The following is a 27,078-nucleotide window of genomic DNA, read 5'->3' as shown; positions in this document are numbered from 1 at the left end:
TCCTAGGAGCACTCCCTCATCCTCCAAGGGATTCCCTCCTCATCTCCTGTGTTGGGTCTGCTTCTTTCTGTACCTTGTCTCCTCATTCTTCTTTCTGTACCTTGTCTCCTCATTTCACTTGGATGGAGCATGTTCTCCAATAGCTTCTTGAGAAGAGATGCTTAGGAAAATATTTTTGAAATCTTACATGTTGGATATGATCTCACTTTACCATCACACTTGCTGATATGATTGAAAGCTCAGCAGGGTACAGAATTCTAAATTAGAAATCACTTCTCTCCAGATTTTTGAAGGCATTGTCTTCTGGCTTCTCTGTGAGCTTTGTAGGGTTTTGGTTTTGGATTGGGTTTTTTTTGGGACCCTTGTAGAGCGACCAGCCATTCTGGCTTTCCCGGGACCATCCTCACTGCAGCACTGAAAATTCATATCCTAAGAAACCTTTCAGCCCCAAGCAAACCGAGATGGTTGCTCACCCCAGTCCTAAGTGTCCTGAACGTTCACAACGATGCACCTTGCTATGGGTCATTTCCATCCCTCGTGTGGAGCACTTTGCAGCATCTTCTGTGGGAAACTCGTGCCCTTCAATGCTGGGACATTTAATTAAGTGATTTCACTGAAGACTTCCTCTCTTTTCTTTTTTTGGGGCTCTTAGTACTTATGTTGGACCTCCTGGACTTGTCCTCCAATTTTTTACCCTTTCTTTCCTGTTTCCCATTAAAAAAAATCACTCTACTTTCTCAGTTTTTCAGTTTTGTATTCCAAATCTACTATTGGTTATTTCTGTTGCTATGTTTTTAATTTCTAGGAGGTATTTTTTCCTTTGAAGGTTTCTTTTTAAATGTATGAAGCTCCATTCTTTTCTCATAGATGTAAAATCTTCTCTCACCTCTCCGAGGATATCAGTAGCCTAGTTTTATTAGAAATTTTCTTCTCTCCCGCACTGCCCTGGTTTGCCCTAATTTGCCTTTCTCCCCTCATCTGTCTTGATCAACACATGCCATGTTGGAAGATTTCCTCAGGTGTCTGGGAATCCTTGGCTGTCAGATAGAGACAAGAAGCGGGTTGGACACTCTGAGGAAGAGAGTAGGGCTTCTGGAGTAACCCATAGGGTCCCTCACTCTTGGTCACTCCCATGGTGGGGGAAATCCAGGTGGGCTGCCTGGGGGAGGAACTCTGATCCTGAGGCTGGGAAGAGGAGCTATAGGCCCAATCCCTTACTAAATCCAACTTCTCAGGCTGCTCTATCACTGCTTACTCATCCAACCTGCTGTCCAGCTTCCTACAGTTTCTTGCTGTTGCTGCTAACCCTATTCTCTCTGTCTGTGTGTGGGTGTTTAGCAAGGGTCTTAGTACTGTATTTTAGTGGAGGTCTCAGTGTTTCTCTCTTTCCTTCAGGAAAGGAGATTGAACAGATGAAAGCCTGAGCTGCTGGGAGCTGACTGCCCACCTGTGGTCTCCTTTACCCCATGGAAGGTGGCAGGGACGTAGCAGTGGACTCTTTGCTAACTCGAAGGTGTCTCCTGTAGGTTCCCCCTAGCTGCAGGTGGCTCCGTTCTGCACCCCTCTCAGGTCCTGCCTGCAAGAAGCTGTTTGGCGCTGCCTGAGCCCGAGGAACGGGGGTGGGAGGTCAGTGAGGGCCCTGGGGTCCAGTCAGGGCACCAGGTCCTTCCATATGGCTGGACAACCATCTGCTTCCCACACACCTGGGCATGTTGTTCTGTGGACTGAGACCTCTTTCTCCAGGCTGTGCAAGGGATGGGCTCCATGCTGGGAAGGATGTCCTGTGTGTGGGTGACACACACTGGCCACCCTGGGGTCCCTTCACCTGGCTCCTGGAAGCAGAACCTCCAGGGAAAGACCCTCCTGCCGATTCCCATCCTGATACAGTTCCAGCATCATCCCCATCATCCAGCTCTGCCTGCCTCCCTACTGCAGGTAAGCCATATACAAGATGCCTGTCACCCATGACACAGCACTAGGAAAGCTTTTGAAAACGCCTTTAAAGCCAACAAATAGACTTAACCTCTAGCTAGGAGCACAAAGGTGGAATATCTTCTTCAGAAAGGGCAGCGATAATCCACCCACAGCTTAAGGACCTGCCAGTTCGACCCCCTCCCCTGGAAGGTCGAGGATACTGAAAGGAGGAGGAGCATCACTTAAGAGAGTAACCGGTTTCCCCACAGGGTCCCCTTCCCAGTCTGCAACCCCCTCGCCCCACCTCCCACCCCCTCACCCTCCACCCCCCCACCTCTACCCTGTGAACCGAACCCCTGGAAGGAAGTGGCAGCAGAGAGCAGAGAGGCAGAGAAAGGGGACTCTCCCAGGCTTGAGGGAGAGGGAGGGGCTGCAGGGAGGGAGGGGTACAGTGAACCCAGGGGGTGCAGGGCTGAACAGTGCTTCACCTGAATGGCCCACATGGGGCCACAGGCATCCCCAGCCCGAGAGGCTTCTGACACCAAGCGTCTGATCCTAGCTTCCCACACTTCAGTGCCTTGGAGGCAGCCCAGGAGGGCAGATGTCCATACAGACCCAGGTCTAAGCTCCCCAGAGCGTGGGGGAATTGCCAGGATTCCAAAGAGCAGGGGGAGGGCAAGATCCCTCCAGCCTTCCCTCCGGCCTCTGGGCTCAGCTCAGAACTCAACCTGCCAGGAGCTCCCTTCCCTCGCTTCACCTGGCTGACTCCCCATCATTCGGAGCTTCCTGGGACCAGAGAGGACCCTCTATGATAGGGTCATTTCTAATAAGCAATATATTCGTCCCTGTTCCTGGCACAGTGCTCCTAAAACCATCTGAATGTGATGAGGGGTTGGGATACAGGTGTTGAGACAGTGATAAGAAACCTCTTTCAACCACACCTGGTTTATGTTAACGAGATGACTTTTGAAACCTGTGGAAGGAGGTAGGAGGGCTGTGCTCACCGGGGGTGGGGATGGACAGCCATGTGATTGGAGGGTTGGAACTTTCAGTCCTGCCTGCTGTTCTCTGGGGAGGGGAGAGGGTCTGGAGGTTGAACCAACTGCCAATGACCAATGATTTAAAGAATCATCCCTACATAATGAAGCCCCCCCCCAAAAAAAAAGCCCAGAAGGACAGGGTTCCGAGAGCCTCCAGACTGGTGAGCATGCAGAGGCTGGGAGAGTCAGGTACTTGGACAGAGCAAGGAAGCTGCCTGACTTTCCCCAGACCTTGCCCCGTGTACCCTTCCATCTGGCTGCTCATTGGCATCCTTCCCATACTCTTATAATAAAGGGACAAATATAAATAAATGTTTCTCTGAGTCCTGGGAGTCACTCTATCAAATTAATTGAACCCGAGTGGGGTGTCAGGGGAACCTGTGATGTACAGTCAGTCTACCAGAAGCACGGGTGACAAGCCAGACTTGTGACTAGCCACCGGGGTGACAGGGGTTGGGGGAAGCCCTGCGGGGTGGAGGGAGCCCCTAACCCATGGGGTCTGACCCTGTCTCCAGGCGGATGATGTAAGCCCGGAATTACACTCTGGGTGCCCACCTGGCTGGGAAGTGACCCGTTCAGCTCACGTCATGCAGACTGTCCTTTGGCTGCCCCTCCGTATCACATCAGCAGGGAGGTCTTCTCACATCATTGCCCCTCCTGAGGTTCTCACATCTGTTAGCTTCCTTCGTCCTTCTGTCTCCCCATGAGATCATATCCATCTGGACTGTGCTTGGTGGGTCCCCCAAAATATGTCTGAAACACATCCCAGTGGGCAAATGCGTGCATGACCGTTAGTGCCTGTCACTGTTGTATGACCCTAGATATCTCACTTTCTCTCTCTGGGCCTTGCAGGACTGAGGTGGGAAGACCCCACAGGGGGGCTGTCTGGCTCTGGTCTGCACAGGGGCACAGGGACTGTCCAAAGTCTACCGCAGCCTGGCCTCCTGCTCTCGCCGCCCCCTCCTTTCTGAACATCTGGACGGTATGTTTGCTGTAGCCACCTGGAGGTCCCACTCAGAGGCTGGGGGTCCACCCCCGAGTCTCTCCAAGTGCTGGGTGAGGATTGGGCTGGGCCAGGAAGTGGAGAAACGGAGGCCCATCAAGGAGATATTTGCATTCCATGCCCAAACACTGGCCATCAGCCCCGAGGGTCCCCAGAGCCAGAGGATGGAACCCTTGTCCTGACTAGGATCCCCTCTGTGCCACCCTGAGCACTAGAGCCAGACGGCCTCTCAGAAGTGACATTTGATCAGTGGTGCCCCTGTTATAAGCATGGATGGTCACAAGCTGATTTACATTTATTGCTATTCCCATGTTGGTGTTTTAAAGTATTCTGAGTCCTCTGCCTTTTGTTATATGCTTCAGAATGACCTTGTCTCTATCTACCAAAAACCCCCACTGGGACTTTGACCGGAACTGCAGTAAAGGTGTAGATGAATTTGGGGAGAGTTGATAGTTTTCCAACCCATGACCCCGATGTGTTTTTAATGCCATTGATTTTGACATTTATCTTTATTCCTTCCTTCCACCTGCTTTGGGTCGACTTTGCTCTTTTTTTTCCCCTAGCTTCTTAAGGCGGAATTTGTAATTATTCATTTAAGACCTTTCTCCCTTCCTAATACGAGAACTGGATGCTATGGGTTTCTTCTAAGGACTGTTTTAGGCTCATGCCACAAATTCTCACATTCACATGTAATGTTTTCATTCTCATTCTGTTCAAAATGTTTTCAAATTCGCCATGAGACTTCCTCTCTTCTCTGTGGAGTATTTATTTAGACACATGCTGTCTAACGTCTAAGTGTTTGGAGATTCTTCTGCTGCTGTTTGTATGTTTTGATTAAAAATTTTATATGTTATATAAAATACAGTAATTATATAATTATATATTCTTGATTAAATATGTATTATGTATTCTTGTTTATATGCTTGCCTTCAATGATTTTTTTAAAAAGATTTTACTTATTTATTTGACAGAGATCACAAGTAGGCAGAGAGGCAGGCGGGGTGGGGGGAAGCAGGTTCCCCGCTGAGCAGGGAGCCAGATCCCAGGACTCTAGGATTAGGACCTGAGCTGAAGGCAGATGCTTAACAACTGAGCCACCCAGGCACCCCACCTTCTATGATTTGAGGTCATAAACATCAGGCCCTTGCTTTCCTGAGTGCCCCCCCCCCCATAATACCGTATCTCTATGGTATTTTTCAGTTTCCTGGGGCTCCCCTTTTGGGTCAGCCAGCCAGAAAGCTGGGGCTTAATTCACCCTATTCTGCTGTGCACACCCAAGACTATGCCTGCATCCAGGTGTAGGAAGACAGAGAGAGAGAGAGATTGAAAAGCAGCAGGTTCCTTGTGCCCTCTGGGGGACAACAGCTCCTCTGCTGGGAGGGGAAGTTTTCCCTCATTTAGGGAGGAGGCTCTTGTAGGGCCCAGGCAAGGCTCCCCTGGACTGTGTCTGGGCTGGAGTCTGAAAAAGCAGGAGAAAATGCATATTTTAAAAATACATATTTCCAGATTTTGTCTGAGCCATAAGAGACTCCTTTCCTGCTCTTTGAACCAGAAGCAGAGGTTCTGCCCTGCAGCTTTCTCTTGGGATGCAAAGGTCCCTCTGTGGTTTCTGGCGGGGGAATGTCCCGCAGAGGGAAAATGGTAAACCCACTATCAACCTCAAATTCTGCTTCTCTTCCCCAGGCTGCCTGCAATGACTTAGCTTTCTAAGTCCCCAGAGAGCTGCTCTGTGCCTTCGGTCAGATTTTAAGCTGTGCTCAGTGGGAAAGGTAGAGTGGAACTGACCTAGAACTGGAACACTGGGGCTTGTATTCTATTCTGTACTTTTATTCTTTTTAAAAATTAATATTTGTTTTGCTACATGAATTTTTTAAAAAGTCTTTTTAAGAGATTGTATTTATTTGAGAGAGAGAAAGAGCATGTGCACAAGCCCATGGGATGGGGAGAGGCAGAGGGAGAAGAAGGAGGGTTCCTGCCAAGCAGGGGGCCCGATGGCGGGACTTGATCCCAGGACTCCGGGTCATGACCTGAGCCGAAGGCAGATGCTTAATGACTGAGCCACCCAGGCGCCCCTGTTACATGAAATTTTACAAACTTTCTATTTTGGGGAAGTGATGCTGGTGATTTAGGTAGGAGCATAAAATTACATCCTAAAATATATTCATTTTAATAAATGAGTTGATTTAAAAATATTTTAATAAATGAGTTGATTTAAAATAAATAAATGAGTCGATTTCACACACACACACAAAAATTGGCAAGATGACACCAGACCCATCTGCTTGCTTGCTGTGCCCCAGACATGCTGTCCACACTGCTGCCTCAAAGTCAGGCTGTTCACTGTCTCCCCTGTTTCAGGACACCCTTCTCCTGTCCCCCCTGGAGGTCCAGCTGCAGGGTCCCCTCCTGGGAGGGACCTTCAGAGCGGCAGCAGACGGGGACTGGGGCCAATGCACTGGGAGGGTGCAGAAAGGGTCCTCTGAGCCACGGGGGTCCCGGAAGGGGACATGTCTGAGGGCTGGTCTGCTGGGAGAGGCGAGCCGTGGCCAGTGGATGTGAGCGGCTAGGAAGTGTGCAGGTGCCTCCCCGAGCCTCAGTTCCCCCCACGCACAAGGGGGCTAACAAGCCCATGTCAGCTCCAGAGAGCTTGTGAATGAATGTGCCCAGCACAGTGCTGGGACTTGGTGCCGTGACAGGTCTGGGCCTTTCCCTAAAGCCCACTTCGTGGTCCACGAAGTCCTACCGACTGGGCTCCAAGACCACCCCTGTGACCTTGTCTGTAATTCTCCCTGCACTTCTTTTTTTTTTTTTCCCAATTTATTTATTTTCAGAAAAACAGTATTCATTATTTTTTCACCACACCCAGTGCTCCATGCAAGCTGTGCCCTCTATAATACCCACCACCTGGTACCCCAACCTCCCACCCCCCCACCACTTCAAACCCCTCAGACTGTTTTTCAGAGTCCATAGTCTCTCATGGTTCACCTCCCCTTCCAATTTACCCAAATTCCCTACTCCTCTCTAACGCCCCTTGTCCTCCATGCTATTGGTTATGCTCCACAAATGAGTGAAACCATATGATAATTGACTCTCTCTGCTTGACTGATTTCACTCAGCATAATCTCTTCCAGTCCCGTCCATGTTGCTATTCATCCTTTCTGATGGAGGCATAATACTCCATAGTGTATATGGACCACATCTTCCTTATCCATTCATCCGTTGAAGGGCATCTTGGTTCTTTCCATAGTTTGGCGACTGTGGCCATTGCTGCTATAAACATTGGGGTACAGATGGCCCTTCTTTTCACGACATCTGTATCTTTGGGGTAAATACCCAGGAGTGCAATTGCAGGGTGGTAGGGAAGCTCTATTTTTAATTTCTTGAGGAATCTCCACACTGGCACTTCTGTCTCGCACAAGCTGTGTTCCCTGCACCCTGGGGCGGCATTTCCTGCCCTGCGCCATTTATCCCGGTAGCAACATTATCCTGGGTCTTTTTGCTACTTGTTTACCTGCTGTCCTCCCCACAGGGCCAGGAGCTCCTCTGGGGCACAGCTTTGTCAGTCCTGTTCACTGCTGAGCCCCCAGCATCTGGAGCAGGGCTCAGTCGATCAAGGCTGGCTGGCTGGCTGGGTGACTGGCAGTCCCTGGGAACTGACGGGGTACAGCAGCCCGTGCAGGAAGGTGGAGAAAGTGCTCAGCTGTGTCTGGCCACCGGCCGAGGCTGACTGTGGTGACCAGGCTGCTTGGTGGCCTGGCCGGCCAGGCGGCAGCTGCCAGAGAGAAACGTGGCCTGCTTTGGGAGGGGGAACAAGTGTCTTATTTACCACGGAGAATGACTATCAGACTGTGGGAGGAACACACTGGCCGCTGAGATGCGTGAAGGGAGGACCAGGGATGAAAACGCTAACTGTTCCTGGCTGAGACTCTGGCAGGGTCCCTGAGACCCTGCTAAGCCACTGGTCCAGCCCTGCCGGCCTCCTCCTTGTAGGACCCCTGCCCTGGCTGGGGCTCACCAACCTCCTATGAGCACCCAGAGTGAGCTGTTCATAGTCTCCTCTCCTGGCAAAACTTCAGACGGCTCCGATGGTCTCAGGCCTCCTTTGGTGCTCTCCCTCCTCCCCATCCTGTGCTGGGCCCCCTGCCCTGCCCGCCCTGCCCTGCTCTGCCCTGGCCTATAGGCCACCTGCCTCTGACTTGGAGCCCCTCTCTGTGTGGCACCAGCTAACCAGGTCACGGTCCTCTCCTGTTCCCCCGGTCCTCACGGCCGAGTCTCCAACGTGCTGGCAGCTGTGGCATCTGTCCCCCGGTCCAGCCTCAATGTGCTTGTCTCCCTCCTGCGGTAGAGTCAGGATGACTCCCCACCCCCACCCCTGCCACTGCTGTGGCTCCTGGAGGGAAGGGGTTCTTGAAAGCACCGCAGAGCCTCTCCAAATTGAGGCCCTGGAGTCCCAGAACGTGGGGGACAGCTTGGGTTAGAAGGCCATGGCCCTGGTTCCAGGATGTGAGGACCCTGCTCTCCTGAGACCCTGGCCATGACCCCTCCATTCTTGGCAGGCCCACTCCCTTAACCTCTTCAGGCAGGGAGCAGCCCGGGGAGCCCAGGGCAGAAGACCCCTTCTCATCTCTGGTTCTGTGGCCGCCAGACTATGCGAGCCTGGGACTTGCGGGTTCTGCAGCTGTACCCACAAAGGCCAGGCTCAGCCATTATTGGGAAGAGCGTGGGAGTCATCCTGGGGCACGCAGCCTGCGGTGGGTGGGGGAAAGGGGCTCATGCTCAGATGCAGCAGAATGAGGCAATGGGGATGGCAACCTGGATGACGGCCTGAAGCCAGCATCACCCCCGGGAGAGCAGGGGACCCAGCAGGCAACAAGCACCCCCAGCGAACTTAGAGCCTGCCTTTTGGGCCTGGGGACTTGTTTTCAGGACCCGGGTGGGGAGGCCAGGGCACGCTGACTCTGCCACCCGGTCTCCCTCCCACAGTGGGTCAGCCTGGGCCACCCGTGCACCCCACGGGGACACTGCCCACGGCCTGCCAGAGTCTGAGGCAAAAATAACCGGTTCCATCTCTGAGCGCCCGCGTGAGTCACCACACCTCCAGACAAACACCTCTCAGGCGATTCGGGGAGGGGGAACAGTTTGGGCAAAAATTAACGCTTTGTTTTCTCCCCGTGGCTTCTGGAAGTTGTTTCAAAGAATGGTCTGGGGAGGCAGAGGCTGGCTCTGTGGCTGAGGGTGGGTGGAGCCTCACTGGCTGAGTCTTAGTTTCCACATCTGTAAAGTGGGTTCATCATATCCCCCGGTAGGTGAGGAGCAGGGTCAGTGTCGCGCCAGTGCATCGTCCTGCCCACAACACCCTTCCCTGCCCTGCTGCCCTGAGGGTAGGCCAAGGAGGACTGGGAGCCACCTTCTCCATCACAGGGGACCCAAGGTCCCCATCATACCCAGACAGCTGGGCGGTCACCCCAGCCTGATCCATCCGCCTCCCCCCCACCCCCAGGCAGGACTTGCCCCCGCCCAGCCCAGGCTGCCTGGCCCTTGGCTGCCACTTGTGTGTTTTTCTGTCCTCTCTCGGAGCCTGGCCGCATGTACCTGGGGCTGTCCTGGTCAGGGCCCGGCGACCACAGGGTGGCTAAGGAAGGGGAGCCCAGAGGTGCAGGGGTGTCAGCAGTCAGCACGGAGGGAAGGCTGCCCAGATATCATTCCCTGGATCCATTCATTCCCTTCTGGCTAGAAGGGTCTGGAAACCATTTCATTTCTGCCCTGAATCTGGAAATCTGGGGGAACAAGTTGAAAACTGCCCAGCTTTTTGTTCCCAGTGCCCGGTGACTGGGACACAGGTGTGGGGCCCAGACAAGGAGCGGGGGGTGGTCCCAGAGGGCCGGGGAGCTCGGGGACCAGGACAGGTACTCCCCACCTTCCTCCCCATGGACAGCGGGAGCTGGAGAGCCACCGTGAGCCCGAGTGGGGCCACTTGTCTGAAAATAACTCTAAGAAGCAAGAAGCTGCTTTTAAATACTTCTCATTCTTGCTCTAAGAGGGGGCTCTCACAGCTGAACTTTAACAAATTCGTCATCGTCTTTTCTGGGAAGAACAAGGAAAGATGAAGTCATCAGTGTTAGAATAAAACAAAGAAACATACTGTTTCTCTCTGGCTCCTCTCAGAAACATCCAGCGGACAGAGAAAAGGACGTTGTCAGAAAGGCTGGGAAGATGTGTGCATGTGTGTGTCTGAACCGCGCACCCCCCCCAAGCCTGGCAGCTCAGTCCCCATTCTGGGCTGCAGCCTCTGGGACACTGGGGCTGTCATTCCCTGGTCCGCACCCAGGCCGTGTGCGCACAGACACACCATTGTGAATAGGCTTCCCTCAAGGCTTGGCCGAAGAGCAGTTTTGTCCTTATCTGCATTTCACAGAAGGGGAAACTGAGGCTCAGAGAGAGGACATGACCTGTGCTAGGGTCACCCAGCTAACTGGAAGGTGAGGGGGGCACAGAACGGCCCCCAACGCTTCCAGGGGCTCAAACTGATCATCAGGCTTTTATGATTCTCCTGTACGTGGGTCCAGAATCAGGGACCGGTTCTCACTTGGGACGGTCTCCGCATAGGCAGACCCTAGGCAGCTGGTGTAGGGAGGGGTCCCGGCTGGATGGCAGGAAACTCAGACCCCAGACCCTGGAGCCTTTCCCCCTGCGCAGGGTCAATGCCAGGGACCCAGGCAGAACAGAGTCTCTGCAGCCACCATCCTGAAAGATGGGCAAGGAGGCCACGGTGCTAGGACCCGAGTCCTGCCTAGAAGGCCATGTGGCCACCAGAACCCGTCCTCGGAGGCCCGGACTGCTTACTACTGGACAGCAGGCACTGGACATTTGCCCCTGCTCTCTGCATCTGGCGGGGGGTAGGGGGGCTCCCAGCTCCAGCCCAGCTCCTGATCACTCTGCCTACCTCCCATGCTCAGGCTGGCAGGGACATTCATGCAGAGAAGTCTGTGATGTGAGACCCACAGACCTGCTCTACCACCTGCACCCCTGCAGCCCCCGCAGAGCTTCCTGATCATGTGCTCGCCAATCTGCTGCCTCCTGTGGGTGGAGAGGGGAGGGGACAGGGGTGAACCGGCCACTCTGTCCCAGCAAGGCTCCCAGTCCGCACATGCTTAACACACGATCACGTGACTCACAGTGATGCCTCGGCCCACGTGGGATGGCCGGTTCTCCCTCCCCCAGATTCAGCCGACCTTCCAGTAAGAGCAGTCATGGGGGGCAGGGGGTAATCGTGAGCGTCACCTTGTGTGGCCCCGGGCTTGGCTGTCCCCTGGACAAGCTCACTCCATCCTTGCCCACCGGCACCTTGCTGCTCCTGTGTCCCATTTCCCAGGCGAGAACCATGGTGTCTTGCCCCTGCCGATGAGGGAGCCCAGCTCACCCCAGATCCTCTGTGCTGGGCCGAGCCACCCCTGTCAGCATGTGGAACCCCCGAGGGGTGCTGGAGGAGCGAGGACACTCCCCAGGAGGAACAGCCTTCCCGGGACTGGGGACACCTGTATGCCAGGTACGGGAGGGTGACGCTCCTGTCCAGCGCCGCCACCTGGGTCCCTGCAAGAGCCCAGCCTCAGGCTTGGGGACTTTGGGAAAGGAAACCCTTCATGTCAGCGTCTGTTGAACGAGGCACTCCAGGGTCCCTTTTGGGATATTGCCAGGCCCCCTGCTCCCAGGGCAGCTCTTCAGCAAACCATGTCCTTCCTATCAGTTCCCGTTTTAAGTTTGCATTGTCCTTACCAACAATATCCACGACCTCATGGGTCTCATATGCTGGCCATATGCTTTTTAAAATGCGTTAAAGTAAACACATCCACACATAACAATGACTGAGCAGTGAGCGAACACATGGCTGTGTTTAATTCTCAGTACCCCCCCCCCAAGAGGGAGCTCGGCTGGCTCCCCGAGGTCACAGGGCTGGTGGCTGGCAGGTGGGGTAGATTTCAGGCCCTCCTACCCTGGGGTCTCTTAGGCAAACCAAGCTTCCCTCAGGCAGCAGGGGGCCCTCGAGGCCAAGGCCATACACATCCCCCTTTCCCTGCCCCAGCCCTCCCCCCTCTCTGCATGCTCCTGCAGATGGAGGGTGGGAAGGACACCAGATGACCCAGCCATGCTGAGTGCCTGCTTCCCTCTTGCAAAGACTCAGCTTGGACGGCCGTAAGTCCTGTTCTCAGGGCTCGGCCCAGGCTGCAGGCCAGGATAGGTGTCCTGCACCAGGGAAGAATGGCTGCTGGTGTGGACGGGCCCCGCTGCTCAGGGGACAGAAGGCCCTGGCTCTCTGGGGCTCACGTTTGTCTTCAGAAAAGTTTCAGCCACCCAGGTTCTGCAAAAACGTGACAGCTCTGGGAATGGGAGCTCTCGGGGTTGGGCAGAAGCCGGTCCTGCCTGCGTCTCTTCCCGGCGCACCTCAGTCCACCTGGCTTCCTGGAGGAGGGGGCTGCAATCAAGAGGAGCTTCCGGGGATGGCAACTTTGCTAGCATGTGGGGACCCGGAGTGAGGGGTGGGGAGACCCTTGCAGTGAGAAGGAGGGGCCGGGTGAGAGGCAGGGATGGGGAGGCTGGCCTAAGGGACACAGAGCCACTGGGGCTACTTCGGAAACATCCACCCAGGGGAAAGGATGTCTTTGGGGTCTGCTGTATATCAGATCCTTGGCTCAGCAGCCCCAGTCCCTTCCCTCTTGGGGCCTGCCTCCCACCCTGCATGGGGGCTGGTCTGCCTGAATCCCTTATTACTTAAGCTGAATTCACTGTGGGCTCAGGCTCTGCTCACCTAGCAACTTCCCCAAGGAGTAAGCCGCTAATGGGCTCCACTGTTTACTCGTCTCAGCTCCAGCTGCCCCTGTGAAGGCCCTCAGGTGAGGGCCTGATACCTCTGCTCAAGCTGCAGCATGGGGTCCAGAGCGAGTCCAGAGTGAGGCTGGCGCTGGTGTGCCTCTGGGAAACTGGGTTTGCCCCTGGGCTTCTCGCCACGGCGGACCCGCAGCAGCTGCCCAGGGTCACTGGCCTCTGTGGCTTCTTCCTGCCCAGCATCTGTCCCTCCTTCTTCTGTCAACAAAACCCATTTTGTCCTCCCTCTCTTGCCTGGGGTAGAAAGGCATATGGCCCTGGTAGCCAGCCACCCAGGGCAGGAATGCCTTGGCCTACAATGGTTTGAGGAAAGCAAGGGATCCAGGCCCGGCCACTCAATGCATCTCAACCCTCTTGCCTTTGAAGCAGATTCGTGGTAGACACGTTACCCAGACTCGGTTCTTAGAACATTTATTAACATTTACTCTTGCAACGTGTCTTTCTCCTCAGGTCGAGGAAAGCTTAGGAATTATGTACGAAGCTGCTACAGCCTCATTGTAAAAGGAACCCACACGGAGAGAGAAGAACCAAGAGGCAGAGAGACCGAGACCATGTCCTGGATCTAGCCATGCCTGAAGTCCATCCCTGGGCTTTTGATTTACAGACACAAACACGTTCTCCCTTTGAGCTTAACTCTGATTGAGTTGAATTTCTGCACATGCAAAACAAAGAACTGTAATGCCCCAGACTCTTGATGGGAGGACTATGCCATCAGCAGCAGACAGGGGCTATGCTGAATTGGCAATGGGACCAGAGGGTGGATGTTAACTTAGTCCTTGTTGACTTGGACACCCCAAGGAGTGTAACTTTCCCTCTCACATTCTTGTCTGTAAAATGGGTCTAATGAGCCCTGCTCCCAGGCTGATGTGTGGAGGTGACATCTGGTCCAACTCAGTGACAGGAAGAACCAGCCATGGCAAGGACATCCTGGGATGTGTGACCCCATGGGAGGTGCCCAAGGCTTTGAGGGCCTTCCCAAGAGCAGCTGGTGGATGGCATGAAGGCAGAAGCCAGCCTGGTTCGATGCCTTTGACCTTAGACACAGCAATTACTCAGGACCCAATCAGGGGCCAGTCTACACATCAGGAGCACCTAGAAACAGGGCACTGGTCGCTTTTCAAGGGAACACCACTGGCTGTCAGAGGAAGGTGAGAGATTCTGAGTAGAATGTCTGCCAGCTACTCAGGGAGAAAAGCCAGTTATAACTCGGGCTTTGTGTAGCATGAATGGATCTTCGCAAAAGGAAACGATACCTCCACACACCCAGAGAAAATGCCCTAGTATGTCTTAGGATGACAGGGATCCTCTTAATCATCTAACAGGCCAGTGAGCAGTTTTAATTTCTGCTTTACCCCTTTCTGCATTTCTGACTTTTTTTTTTTCCCTAAAAAGAAAGGAGAGAGCAAACCAAGGGTGGGTGTGAAGTGTGGTATCTCAGGTGGGTGGGGGCAGGGGTCACTGTGTGAACCCCACCCCCTCAGGAGGAGGCCACTTGCTGGGCCGCACCTGTCTGCTACTGGGGGCAGGGGAGGGGAACCAGCCACATCCACTGAAGGGCAATGCACATGGTCCCGTCTCTCCAGCCACTTGTCCGTAATAACAGGTGGAGCATGGAGGGCATGTTTGAGTCTAACGCAAGGCAGGGATGATGGGTTCCAAGTCATCTGTTCAAGCAGAGGCCTGGCTGTGGCCTCCAGACACACCACAGCTACGTGGCTGCCGCGGCTGCTCTGGGACATGAGCTCTACAACCCAAAGTCCTCGGAAGATGGACTGCCATTTGGGGGTTCCGAATTGCATGCGTGGGCACTTGACAGTCTGCAGAGGCCATTCATAGATCTCATCACCCCTGGGTCCTGGAGCCCTGCCTATAGGCTCAGGGAGCTAAGCCCTGGCCCCGTGCTGGCCCTGCGGTGGCCACCAGTGGACAGCCAAGTAACCTGCACAAGCAGGGCCCCTGAGGTCCTCAGTTTCTCTTTCAGCCTCAGTGAATGGCTTGCTTGTTTCTTTGTGTGGTTTTCTAAAGATGTATTTATTTATTTTAGAGAGAGAGAATGGGAGTGTGTGTGCCTGTGTAGGGAAGGGGCAAAGGCAGAGGAACAAGCAGACTCCCCGCTGAGTGCGGAGCCCAATGTGGGGCTTGTTCCCAGGACCCTAGATCATGACCTGAGCTGATATCAAGAGTCGGATGCTTAACCGATTAAGCCACCCAGGTGTCCCAGTTTGTTTGTTTCTTTCTTTCCTTTCCTTTTTTTTTTTTTTTGGCTTTTTACTGAAATAAAACATATATCCTGAAATATGCACATATTTGAGGTGGGTAGGCAGGTGAGTTCTCCCAAAGCAAACACACCTGTGCCACCAGCACCCAGATCGACAAACAGCACCTTCCAGCTCCCCAGAAGTCCAATCTTGGGCCTCTTAATTTCACTAACACTCAATTTCATCTGGAAAGACACAAAAAGTTAGAGGGATCACCATGTAGGGAAACGATCGCTGTTGAAAAACCCGAGGCCTGAGACAGTCTTCCTGCACAGGGACACTTGCAGTAAACACAGAAGAGAGATGAGCCATGGGGCAGGGGGCGGGCAGGGGGCTGCATGTCTGGCCCTGCGTGGCCATGGTGGGCTGCAGATGGGGCTCAGGTCTCTTTCCGTCCCTCCCCTCACTGGAGGTCAGTAGGCAGCTGCCCCACTCAGCCTCAGCCCCTACCGGAACTACACAAAGAACATGGAAACCACATGGGTAAATAGAAAGATTTTCTTTTGATTTAAATATCTTTAAAACATAACTGACTAACGCAAAAATAATGTCATGTGGGGTTTGTAAATATGTGGGCAACAATACTTAACAACAATACAGCCCTGTTATGGGTTGAGTTACCCCCAGTATCTCAGAATGCGACGTTATTTGGAAGCAGGGCCTCTGCAGATGGCATTAGCTAAGATGAGCCCATCCTAGAGTAGGAAGGGCCCCTAATCCAATAGGACTGGTGTTCGCATCAGAAGATAGCCTTCTAAAGACTCCCATACACCCAGAGAACATCAGGTGACATTGAAGGGACAGATAGGAGCTTCAAACTGGGGAAGGTCAAAGACTTCTGGAGAGGGCAAGGAAGCCTTGGCTTCAGAGGAAGCATGGCCCTCAGACACCTTGGCTTTGGACTTATACCCTGTGAGAGAAGAAGTTTCTGCGGTTTTAAGCCATTCTTGTTTGTGGTGCATTGTGATACAGCCCTAGGAAACAAGAAGGAGCACAGAGGTTGACAGGGAGAATGGAAGCATACAGGCATGAGGTCCTCATTTTACATGTGAAGTAGTGTAGTATCACTAGATGGTAGACGGTAGTAAGTTTAAAATGTTGTGGGGGCAAGATTTCTAAGATGCACATCCCTCCCCCAGATCCCCACCCCTCATATATACACTCTCCTTGAGTGTGATCATGATTGATGGCACTCCTGTGATTTATGTTACACAACAGAGGTGCAGGGAATTCTGCAGATTTAACTAGGCCTTTAATCAGTTGGCTTTGAACAAATCAAGTTTATCCTTGGTAAGCCTGGCCTAATCAGGTGAGCTCTTTAAAAGAAGGTGTTTTTACTACTGGGTATTTACCCTAAAGATATAAATGTAGTGATCCAAAGGGGCACGTGCACCCGAATGCTTATAGCAGCAATGTCCACAATAGCCAAACTATGGAAAGAGCCTAGATGTCCATCTGAGTATCCATCCTGTATCCATTCTGAGGCTCTGCTCTCATTTGGGACTCTGCTTGGGATTATCACTCTGCTCCTCCCCCACTCATTCTCTCTCTCTCTCTCTCTTAAATGGGTGAATAAAACTTGATAAATAAATATTAAGGTGATTTAAATAAAATAATGTCAATGATCACATTAAATGTAAATGGTCTACACAACTTGATCAATAGCCAGAAAATTTCAATTTGGATAGGACAGCAAGAAGCACACAGAGGCTGTCTACAAGAACCCCCTTTAAGTATAAAGACACAAAGGGTTAAAAGTAAAATGATGAGAAAAGGAAAGTTGGTATGTCTACATTATCATCAGACAAAACAGATTTCAGAGCAAAGAATATTGTAACAGATAAAGAGTGTCATTCAGGGCTCCTGGGTGGCTCAGTTGGTTCAGCCGCTGCCTTCGGCTCAGGTCATGATCTCAGGGTCCTGTGATCGAGTCCCGCATCAGGCTCTCTGCTTAGCAGGGAGCCTGCTTCCCTCTCTCTCTCTCTGCCTGCCTCTCTGTCTACTTGTGATCTCTGTCTGTCAAATAAACAAATAAAATCTTTAAAAAAAAAAAGAAAGAGTGTCATTCACAATGGCAACTGCAGTTGAGATTTTAACACCACTTACTCAATAATGGACAGAACAAATAGACAGAAAATCAGGAAGAATATTTAACATTGCAACATTACCAAATAACCTAACCTGATTTAAACTTACAGAACCCTTCACACAGCAACAGCAGAACACACATACATATTTAACAAGACAGACCATATTCTGGAACATAAAACAAATCTCAGTAAATTTAAGTCAGAAAGTATGTTCTTTGGCCATAGTGGAGTTAAATTAGATAGAATTAACAAACAATTTGAGACTTAAAAATATGCTTCTAAATAACTTATTGGGGCAACAGAAAAATTAATAAAGGAATTAAAAATATGTTGATCTGAATGAAAAAGAAAACACAACCTGTCAAAATATGTGAGATGCAGCTAAAATGATACTTAGAGGAGTTACAGCAGTAAATTCCTATATTAGAAAAAAATAGATCTCAAATAATATACTCACATCAATGACCTCATCCTCTACCTTAAGAAACTAGAACAAGAAGAGTAAATGAAACCCAAGTAAACAGAAGAAAGAAAATGATACTTTTTAGAGCACAAATCAATGTATATAACAGAAAAACAATAGAAAAAAACAACGAAACAAAAAGCTGGTTTTCTGAGGAGATCAACAAATTTAATAAATATCTAGGCAGGTTAATCAGGAAAAAAAGAGGGAATACACAAATTACCAATATCACAAATGGGAAAGGGATATTAATTCAAGTCCTAAAGATATCAAGAGAATAATAAGGAAATATCATGGACAACTTCATGCCAATCAGTTGACAATTTACATGATACGGGAAATTTTCTTGAAAGATACAAACTATGTAATCCCAGGAAATAAGAAACAGATAACTGGAATAGCTCTATGTCTATCAAAGAAATGGAAATTGTAGTTAAAACCTTCCCATCAAGAATAGGACAAGGATACCTGCTTTCATCACTATTATTCAACATTTTATTGGAAATTCTAGCCAAAGCAATTGGGCAAGAAGAAGAAATAAAGGTATTAATTAGTAAAACTATCTCTACTCACTGATGATATGATCCCATATAGACAAAATTCCAAAGAACCCATTTAAAAAACTACGAGAGCTAATAAACAAATTCAGTAAAGTGGCAGGGTATAAGATCAAGACTCAAAAATCAGTTATATTTCTATACACCGGCAATTAAAACACTGAAAATGAAATTAAGAAAACAATACCATTTGCAATAGCATTCCAAAGAAGAAAATATCTGAGAATAAATTTAGCCAAGAAAGTAGAAGACTTATATTCTGTAAACTATAAAATATTGTTGAAAAGAAATGAAATAAAATGTGAATTAAAAAAAGACATTCCATGTTCACGGATTAGAAAACTTAAGATCCTAAGAATGATACTATTACTCAAAGCAATCTACATACATAATGCAATCTTTACCAAAATGCCAATGGCTTTAAAAAAGAAACAAACAAAAAAACCCAGAAATCCAAACACATCCTAAAATTCATGTGGAATTACAAGGGATCCTGAAGAGACAAAGAATCTCAAAATGAGTAACAAAGTTGGACGACTCACATTCCCAATTTTAAAATTTACTGCAAAGCTACAGGATGGAGAATAAGTGGAACTTCCATACATTACTAGTGTGAATATATAATGCTTCAACCACTTTGAAAAAGAATTTGGCAATTTCTTGTAAAGTTAAACATGAACTTACTATATTACTTAGCCATACCACTCCCAGATATTTACTCAAGAAAAATGAAAGCATACATCCCCACAAAGACTTGCATATAAATGTTCATATCAGCTTTATTTATAATAGTCCCAAAGCATAAACAACCCAAATATCTATCTGTAGGCACAATGGGTACACATATTAGTTTTTTATTGCTGTGAAACAAATATTACAAACTTAAATAAACATAAACTTACTATCTCTCAGTTTCTCTGGGTCAAGATTCTGGAGCATTTTGGTTGAGTCCTCTGTTCAGGGACTCACCAGGCCAAAAACAGGTGTTAGTAGGGGCTGTCATCATCTTATCTGAGCATTGGGATCCTCTTCCACCCACAAGGAATTTGCATTTGTAGGACTGACACCCTCAGCTCTAAGATGTCACTTTCTGATCACCATGACAGTTTGCTTCTTCAAAGCCAAGAGAATAATCTTTCTCAGGCCACAAGTCTGTCTGATTTCAGGAAGGACTCTTTTCCCCTTATGGGGTTCACCTGATTTGGTCAGACCCACCTAGAAGGATCTCCCTTTTCAGTAACTCAAAGTCAACTGACTAAGCACCTCAAATCCCATCATATTCAAAGCTTCCCCCCTACACTCAAGGGGTGGGGATTATCCAGTGTGTGTATACCTGGGGTGGAAATCCTGGGGGCTATCTTAGAATGTTGCCCACCACAAAAACAAATTGTGGTACAGCCACACAACAGGGATCTTGCTCAGCAAGGGGCAAAGCTTTCAGTACACACAATAACATGGGCATATTTTGAAATAATTATGCTGGGCCCCTGGGCAGCTTAGTCGATTAAGCATCTGCCTTCAGCTCAGGCCATGATCCCAGGGTCCTGGCATCAAGTCCGGGATCAGGCTCTCTGCTCAACGGGGAGCCTGCTTCTCCCTCTACCTCTGCCTCTGCCCCTCTCTGTCTTTCATGAATAAATAAAAAAATCTAAAAAAAATTAAATAACTAAGTCAAAGTGGCTGGATAGATACATTTCATATTTTGATTATGGCGATGGTTTCATGAGTGTTTACGTATGTGACTCATGAGTGTTTATTGTATGTCAAATATTCAGATGTTTAAAAAATAAGTTTATAACCTCTGATATTTGATACAGCTCTCAGAAAACATTTAAGTATGTTTCTCTGCTTTAACTGTAATTTTTAAAAAATTTTAAATACAGGTCAGTTATTTCTGATGAAAACACTGAAACTGAGATTTGTGGTAAGCACAGAATGCTCACCTGATTTTGAAGACAGCATGAAAACAGATAGATCATGAGGAAGTTTCATATTGATTACTGGTTGGAATGATAACATTTTGGAGATACTGGGCTATATAAAATAGATTACTAATCTTAATTTTACTTTTTTTTTTTAAATGTGACCACAAGAAAATTAAAAATTACTCACAGGGCTCCACAACATTTCTACTGGGCCATGCTGTTCTAGATCAGACTACCCACAAGTTCCACACGCCACAAGGAAACAAACAGCCAAATCCAGAATGAGGGCCACTCTGAGGGACCAATGTCCCCGTTTCTCTGGGAAATCAATGAATCAAAGGCCAAAACAAACAAACAAACAAACAAAAACCCAAAACAGAACAAAGGAAAGCAAGCAAGCAAACAACAAAGTGGAGAGGGGAGGAAAGGACTTTTCTAGAAGAAAGCTCAGTGTGTTGAGCTTTCTTCGATCCTGATTTGAGCAAACAAAGTGCGAAAAGATACCTTTTAAGTAATTGAGGCATCTGATTATCGACTGGCTGTTCAACAACATTAAGAAACTATTACCCATTTCAGATTAGGCGTGTCAATGATATGATGCTTCTGTAGATACAAGCCGTCCATATCAGAGTCCCAGCAGGGAGGTGACAGGGTTGGGGCACAGAAGAGGAAGATGAGCCATGAGTTTATAGCAGGGGAGCTGGGCGCTGGGGACATAGTGGTGGTTCGTTTGTCCTGTTCTTTATACATTACTATTATTATTATTATTATTTACATTGGCTCCCCACCCAACATCCAGTATGGAGCATAGCACGGGGCTTGAACACACAACCCCAAGATCAAGAGTCACACTGAGCCACCCAGGCGCCCCTGCCCTATTGTCCATACATTTAAGCGTTTGAAAATTTCTGTAAGAAAAAGTTAAAAAAAGAAAAAAAGGAAAAACAGAAAGCCTATGACTTTCTCCCTGAAAGTCACATGGGGGCACGGGTGTTGTGTGACCTTGGTCCGCCCTCCCTGACTGCGCAGAGTAGGAAGTGAAGACGGCAGCGGGAGGGGACGCAGGCTTCCTCGTTAAGGCAAGTGGCAACAGTGCCCATCAGTTTATTACAAGCACTGTGCATCTGTCAACGGCGCTGCTCCTGAAATCAGTTACAGTGCCATAACCTAATTTGTTCCCCCTCCTTACGCTCGCTGTTTGCAAAATATAAGGACTTTCTCCCCGGCAAACATTTCAGAACCGCAACATGTAGACACTTAAAGCCCTTTTCATCATCCAAAGTGCTAATACAATTTGGCTACGTTCATGCAGAACATCTGTTTTCAATCCATGGGCCACTGGGGGCCTGCACTTCACGCCTGGGAGCAGCTGTCACACGCTCTGCCATCTCGGGGTCTTTAACTGTTTCCATAATCCCCCTTGCACGCATTCACACAAAACGCCAGGTGTGCAAGGTCTTAACGCCGGGTGTGCAAGGTCTTATCCTGAAGGTGCTTGTCAGAACAGCCCTGGCGTCAGATCCACTGAGCTGTGACTGCCCCTAGTATGGTCTGGGCATGGCGCCCCTGGGGGACTCCACCACCGTTAAGCCTCAAAGGACTGGGGAGTTCAACCATTTTCCTGGGGATACATCACGAGTAGGTCTCGCCTCCCACCAGGGGCTCTGATGTGTGGTTAGCCTTCGCTGAAGATCAGAGCCAGCCACTCCCCCTAGGCACCTGCCCAGGGTGGGTCTGGGGCCTGCATGCGACCCAGTCCAGAGCCCTGGCCCTCCCTCCCGTTCCCCTCTGCCTGCTTCTCTCGTGTTTGTGCCTGCTGGTTAAGAGGGTAAGAGGCCCAGAGCCCTCCCATATACTGGTCACCCCCATGCTGCACTCCCAGCCTGTGGGCATTGTGGCTGCGAAAGTGGTCCAGTGCCTGTCCTCAAGCTGCTCAGAGCAAGATGCAGAGGGCACTGAGCTGCTGGGGTCTCTGATTGTGGGTGGAGGGGGTCTGGACCGTTGCTCCATCCTCCCCTCCTACCTGGCCACCCACATTCTTTCCAACTCCTGATTGACCTTCCCAAGGTCACATGCTTCCCAAGGGGGGAGCATGGCCACCTCTCTCTTGAGGTGACCGCAGCTGCAGCTTTCCCTCACCCAAGTGTGAGCTCAGGGACACCCTGGGCCCCACACCAGAGCTTGCTACAAAGAGGTACCCTGCTGACCCGTGGTTTGATGAACATAGTGGTCTTCCAAAGGGAAAGTGTATCCCTTTCCCCTTGTGCAGACCAACATGAAGGAATGTGGGAAGAAAATACGAGACCTGCTTTTTAACATTTTAGCATTCGCTGAAAGTGCTATTGTTATATAATGTTTGCTACTTGAAAATGTTACCTGTAGAAGATAAATTATGAAGCATGATGACAAATTAGATGCCTGGAGCCCTCCATCCAGTCAGGCAGTGAAAGAAACATTACCAATCCCTCCATTTCTTCCACCTGTGCCATCCCCCCTACTGACCCCACTTCCACCATTCCCTCTATCAGGAACTTCAAAAAATTCATTAAAAATATTTTACCTAACTCATATAACTCCATAGCAAAAAAAAAAAAATCAAACCTCCAAACAATCCAATTAAAATGGATTAATTATGATTAATTTTTAATGATTAATTATACTTTAACTTAAAAAAAAGGGTTGAGGATCTGAATAGATGTTTTTTTCCAAAAATATATATATAGATGGCCAGTAGGCACATGAAAAGATGTCAATGTCACCCATCATCAGGGAAATGCAAATACAAACCACAATGAGATAGTACTTCACACCTGTCAAAATGACTAGTATCAAAAAGACAAGACAAATGACAAGTGTTGGCAAGGATGTGGAGAGAAGGGAACACTTGTCATCACTGTTGGTGGGAATGTAAATTGGTGAAGCCCTGTGAGAAACAGTATGGAGTTTCCTCAAGAAACTAAAAATAGACCCACCATATGATCCAACAATTCCACTTTAGGTATTGATCCAAAGGAAACAAAAACGCTAAGTTGAAAAGATATCTGCACCCCCATGTTCACTGTATCATTGTTTATAATAGCCAAGCTATGGAAACAGCCTAAGTGTCCACTGATGGATAAATGCATAAAGAAAATGTGGTATGCAGCTTACATCATCCTCAATGGTGAAAACCTGAGAGTTTTCCCCCTAAGGTCAGGAACAAGCAAGGATGTCCACTCTCACCACTGTTATTTAACATAGTACTGGCAGCTTAGCCATAGCAATCAGACAAGAAAAAGAAATAGAAGGAAGGCATCCAAATTAGTGAGGAAGAAGAAAAATTCCACTATTTGCAGATGACATGATATCGTAAAGAGAAAACCCTAAATACTCCACCAAAAACCACCAGAATTGATAAATGAATTCAGTAAGGTTGCAGGATAAAATCAATGTACAGAAATCTATTGCATTTCTATATCGTATAATGAAGCAGCAGCAAGAGAAGTTAAGAAAATAATCTCATTTACAATTGCACCAAAAATAATAAGACACCTAGGAAAAAACTTAACCAAAGATGTGAAAGACCTGAAAAATATAAAACAGGAATGAAAGAAATTGAAGACAACACAAAGAAATGGAAAGACATTCCATGTTCATGGATTGGAAAAAGAAATGTTAAAATAGTTCTACTGCCCAAAGTGATCTACACATTTAAATATCCCTATCCAAATACCAACAACATTTTTCAGAGAGCTAGAACAAATAATCCTAAAATTTGTATGGACTCATAAGAGACCCTAAATACCAAAGCAATCTTGAAAAAGAAAAACCAAATGGGAGGTATCACAATCCCAGACTTCAAGCAGTAATCAAAACAGTATGGTATGGGCACAAAAATAGACACATAGATCAATGGAACAGAATAGAAAGCCCAGAAATAAACCCATAATTTTTTTAAAGATTCTGTTTATTTATTTGACAGACAGAGATAGGCAGAGAGGCAGGCAGAGGGAAAGAGAGGAGGAAGAAGGCTCCCTACTAAGCAGAGAACCCGATGTGGGGCTCAATCCCAGGACCCTGGGATCATGACCTGAGCTGAAGGCAGAGGCTTTAACCCACTGAGCCACCCAGGTGCCGCTAAACCCGTAATTCTATGGTCAATTATTCCCTGATGAACAAGAAAAGAGATGCAAAAGGAAAAAGACATTCTCTTCAACAAATAGTGTTGGGAAAACTTGACAACTACATGCAAAAGAAGGAAACTGGACCACTTTCTTATATCATACACAAAGATAAACTCAAAATGGATTAAGGACCTATATGTGAAACCTGAAACCATAAAAATTCCAGAAGAGACCACAAGCAGAAACCTCTTTGACACTGGCCAAAAGAATTTCTTTCTAGACAGTTCTCCTGAGGCAATGGAAACAAAAGCAAAAATAATCCATTGGGACTCCATCAAAATAAAAAACTTCTGCACAGCAAAGAAAACAATCGACAAAACTAAAAGGCAACCTGCTGAATTAGAGAAGATATTTGCAAATGACACATGTGATAAAGGGTTAGTATCCATAATATATAAAGAACTGATACAACTCAACACCCCCAAAACAATCTAATTAAAAGTGGGCAGACGACAAGAGCAGACATTTCTCCAAAAAAGACATCCAGATGGCCAACAGACACAAGAAAAGATGCTCAACATCACTCATCATCAGGGAAATGCAAATCACCATGAGATACCATCTCATACCTGTCAGAACGGCTAAAATCAAAAAGATAAGAACCACCAAGTGTTGGTGGTTCTGCATATGTAGACAATGGTCTAGATATGGTCTATAGATGTAGACAACGGAGTATTACTCAGCCATAAACATGACAAAATCTTGCCATTTGCAACATGGCTGAATCTAGAGAGTACTATGCTAAGTGAATGAAATAAGCCAGCGAGGGAACACTTCTCTCTCTTATATGTGGAATTTGAGAAAACCAAACTCATAGATCCAGAGCATAGGGAGATGACAGCCAGAGGGGATGTAGGGGTGGGCGAAATGGGGGAAGGGGACCGAAAGGTAGAGACTTCCATTTTTAACCTGGGGAGTGTCATGTACAGCATGGTAACTAGTCAATGACACTGTACTATAGATTTGGACATGAGTAAGAGAGTAGATCTTAAAGAAAAAAAATGATCTCAGAAGTAGATATCCCTAAGCAATCTGTTGTAGAGCTTGCTTGCCTCTCACTTTTATAAAAATGATACCATTTTGTCTATGGTCTATGGTACTCTAGGACTCCATTTTTCCACTTGACATGGGATTTCTAAGATGACATTCACCTGATGTTTCTAGGCGTCTGCTCTCCGATCGTCGGTTACAATGAGTGTCCATGATTTCTTCTTCCATTTTCCTGCCACTGGTACTTGGTGGGTTCTGGTTGTCGCTCCTAAGGGCAGGGCTCAGGGAGCACATGGACACACGATTTTCTGCATGCACGAATTTGTACTCCCACACTTAGATTTGAAGGGTTTCTACAACCCATATTTCCAGCATGCTTCTTAACGTGCATACTAACTTTTTAATTGAATGAACATATATTGGTATTTCTTCCTTAAATACTTGATAGAATGCACTAGGCAAGCCACCTGGGCCTGACAGTCTCTTCCTGGGAAGGCTTTTTAATGATAAATTAAATTCCTTTAACAGAAACCATTGTGCTCAGATTTTCTATTTCTCCTTGTGTCCATTTTGGGAAGTTCTGTCTTTCAAAGCATGTGTCCCTTTTATCAAAGGTATGGGTATTGAAGTTCTCCACAAAAATCCCTTATTATCCCTTTAACATCTGTAGGGTTTTGGTAACTTGTATCTTCTCCTAGTCATTCTTTCTACAAGTTTATCAGTTTTATTAATTCTTTCCAAGGTTTTTTTTTCTTTATTGTTTTCTGTTTTACTTATTTTCCACTTCTCGTGAGATGTTTATCTCATTTCTTGTGAGATAATGTTGATAAATAAAGAGGCAGTAAGTGCTCAGACAGGCAGGCCCTCCTGGTTGCTTAGCACATGTTCATCCAGTGGTCAGCTGAATGGGCAGAGTGGTGGTTGAGCAGAGAGTCAGGCCCCATAAAGACAAGGAGTAGGTAGGTCACACCACCTAAAGACAGCCCTAACCGTAAACATCTCAGACCATGAACAGCATCGACCGAGCTTGAAGCCCACCTGGGCTAGGTGATGTCATGAGGTCCCCTTATGTCCATGAGCCTCTGTTTTCTCCTCTGGAAAGGAGATGGAAGTTTCTGGAAGAAGTTCCTGAGGCCACACGTCCATACTCGCTGGCCCTGCGTGCAAGTGGTTCAACAATCAGAGAGGAGTGTTTGTTTTAGTATTATTATTATCTGGCCAAACTCTGTTGCTTTCGGATGCTCTTTGGATTTAAAAACAGACAAATGAACCCTTTGCTGACCAGATAAATCAAGGAAATCTTTACGCTGCAGGAGCAATACTTTGCTGATTTTGAGAGGCTTGCTCCCACCTTTGGGGAGATCTGGTGCATGTAAAGCAAGGATTTACAAATTAGGATGGCCCCTGGGGGCAGGACAGAAAGGCAATGCTGTGGTAGTTTTCTTCAAAACGAATACAACTGAAGCAGCCCCTGCCCCCAGTCCTGGGCCTTTCACAGACGAGTCCGTAGGACTCTTCCTGGCTGAGTTTACATGGCTTGGTGGTGTGGGGCATCCTTGGTGGTGGTGGCCTGGATGGTAAGGCGTTAAAGAAGTCATGGAAGCTGATGTGGCCTGCATGAGAAGGCTCCTTTTTGCAGGCCCGAGGCCAGGAAGCTCTGCCGGGCAAGGGAGGGCCAGGCCCCGCTCTTTCTATTGCTACCGAAAGTGAGGGGTGTATGCTGGGTCCCCAAGAAGGGGAGGAAATGAACACACAGTGGTTGCCTACTCTGTAGCCAACTCTGACATTATGGCCC

The 27,078-nt window shown here is 48.4% G+C and overlaps 1 protein-coding gene across 3 annotated transcripts in view; it reads right to left on the bottom strand.

Annotated features, from left to right (window-relative positions):
- Positions 1-25,507, bottom strand: part of RASGEF1C (RasGEF domain family member 1C) — a 67,466-nt gene extending 41,959 nt beyond the window's left edge. For 2 of the 3 annotated variants that reach the window (XM_044239750.1, XM_044239757.1), the window contains exons 1-2: positions 25,445-25,507; positions 3,510-3,707 (exon numbers count right to left, since the gene is read on the bottom strand). The gene's annotated coding sequence lies outside the window, so the exon portion shown is untranslated. Of the gene's footprint in view, positions 1-3,509; positions 3,708-25,444 lie in introns of those variants that run through there. The other variant, XM_044239741.1, reaches the window with a different exon arrangement.
- Between the last annotated feature and the right edge of the window lie 1,571 nt (positions 25,508-27,078).

This window comes from Neovison vison, chromosome 1 (assembly GCF_020171115.1).
Source record: "Neovison vison isolate M4711 chromosome 1, ASM_NN_V1, whole genome shotgun sequence".
In the NCBI taxonomy this organism is placed as follows: domain Eukaryota; kingdom Metazoa; phylum Chordata; class Mammalia; order Carnivora; family Mustelidae; genus Neogale; species Neogale vison.
The sequence above is the reverse complement of the archived record's forward strand: the minus strand, read 5'-3'. Positions and strand labels throughout refer to the sequence as shown.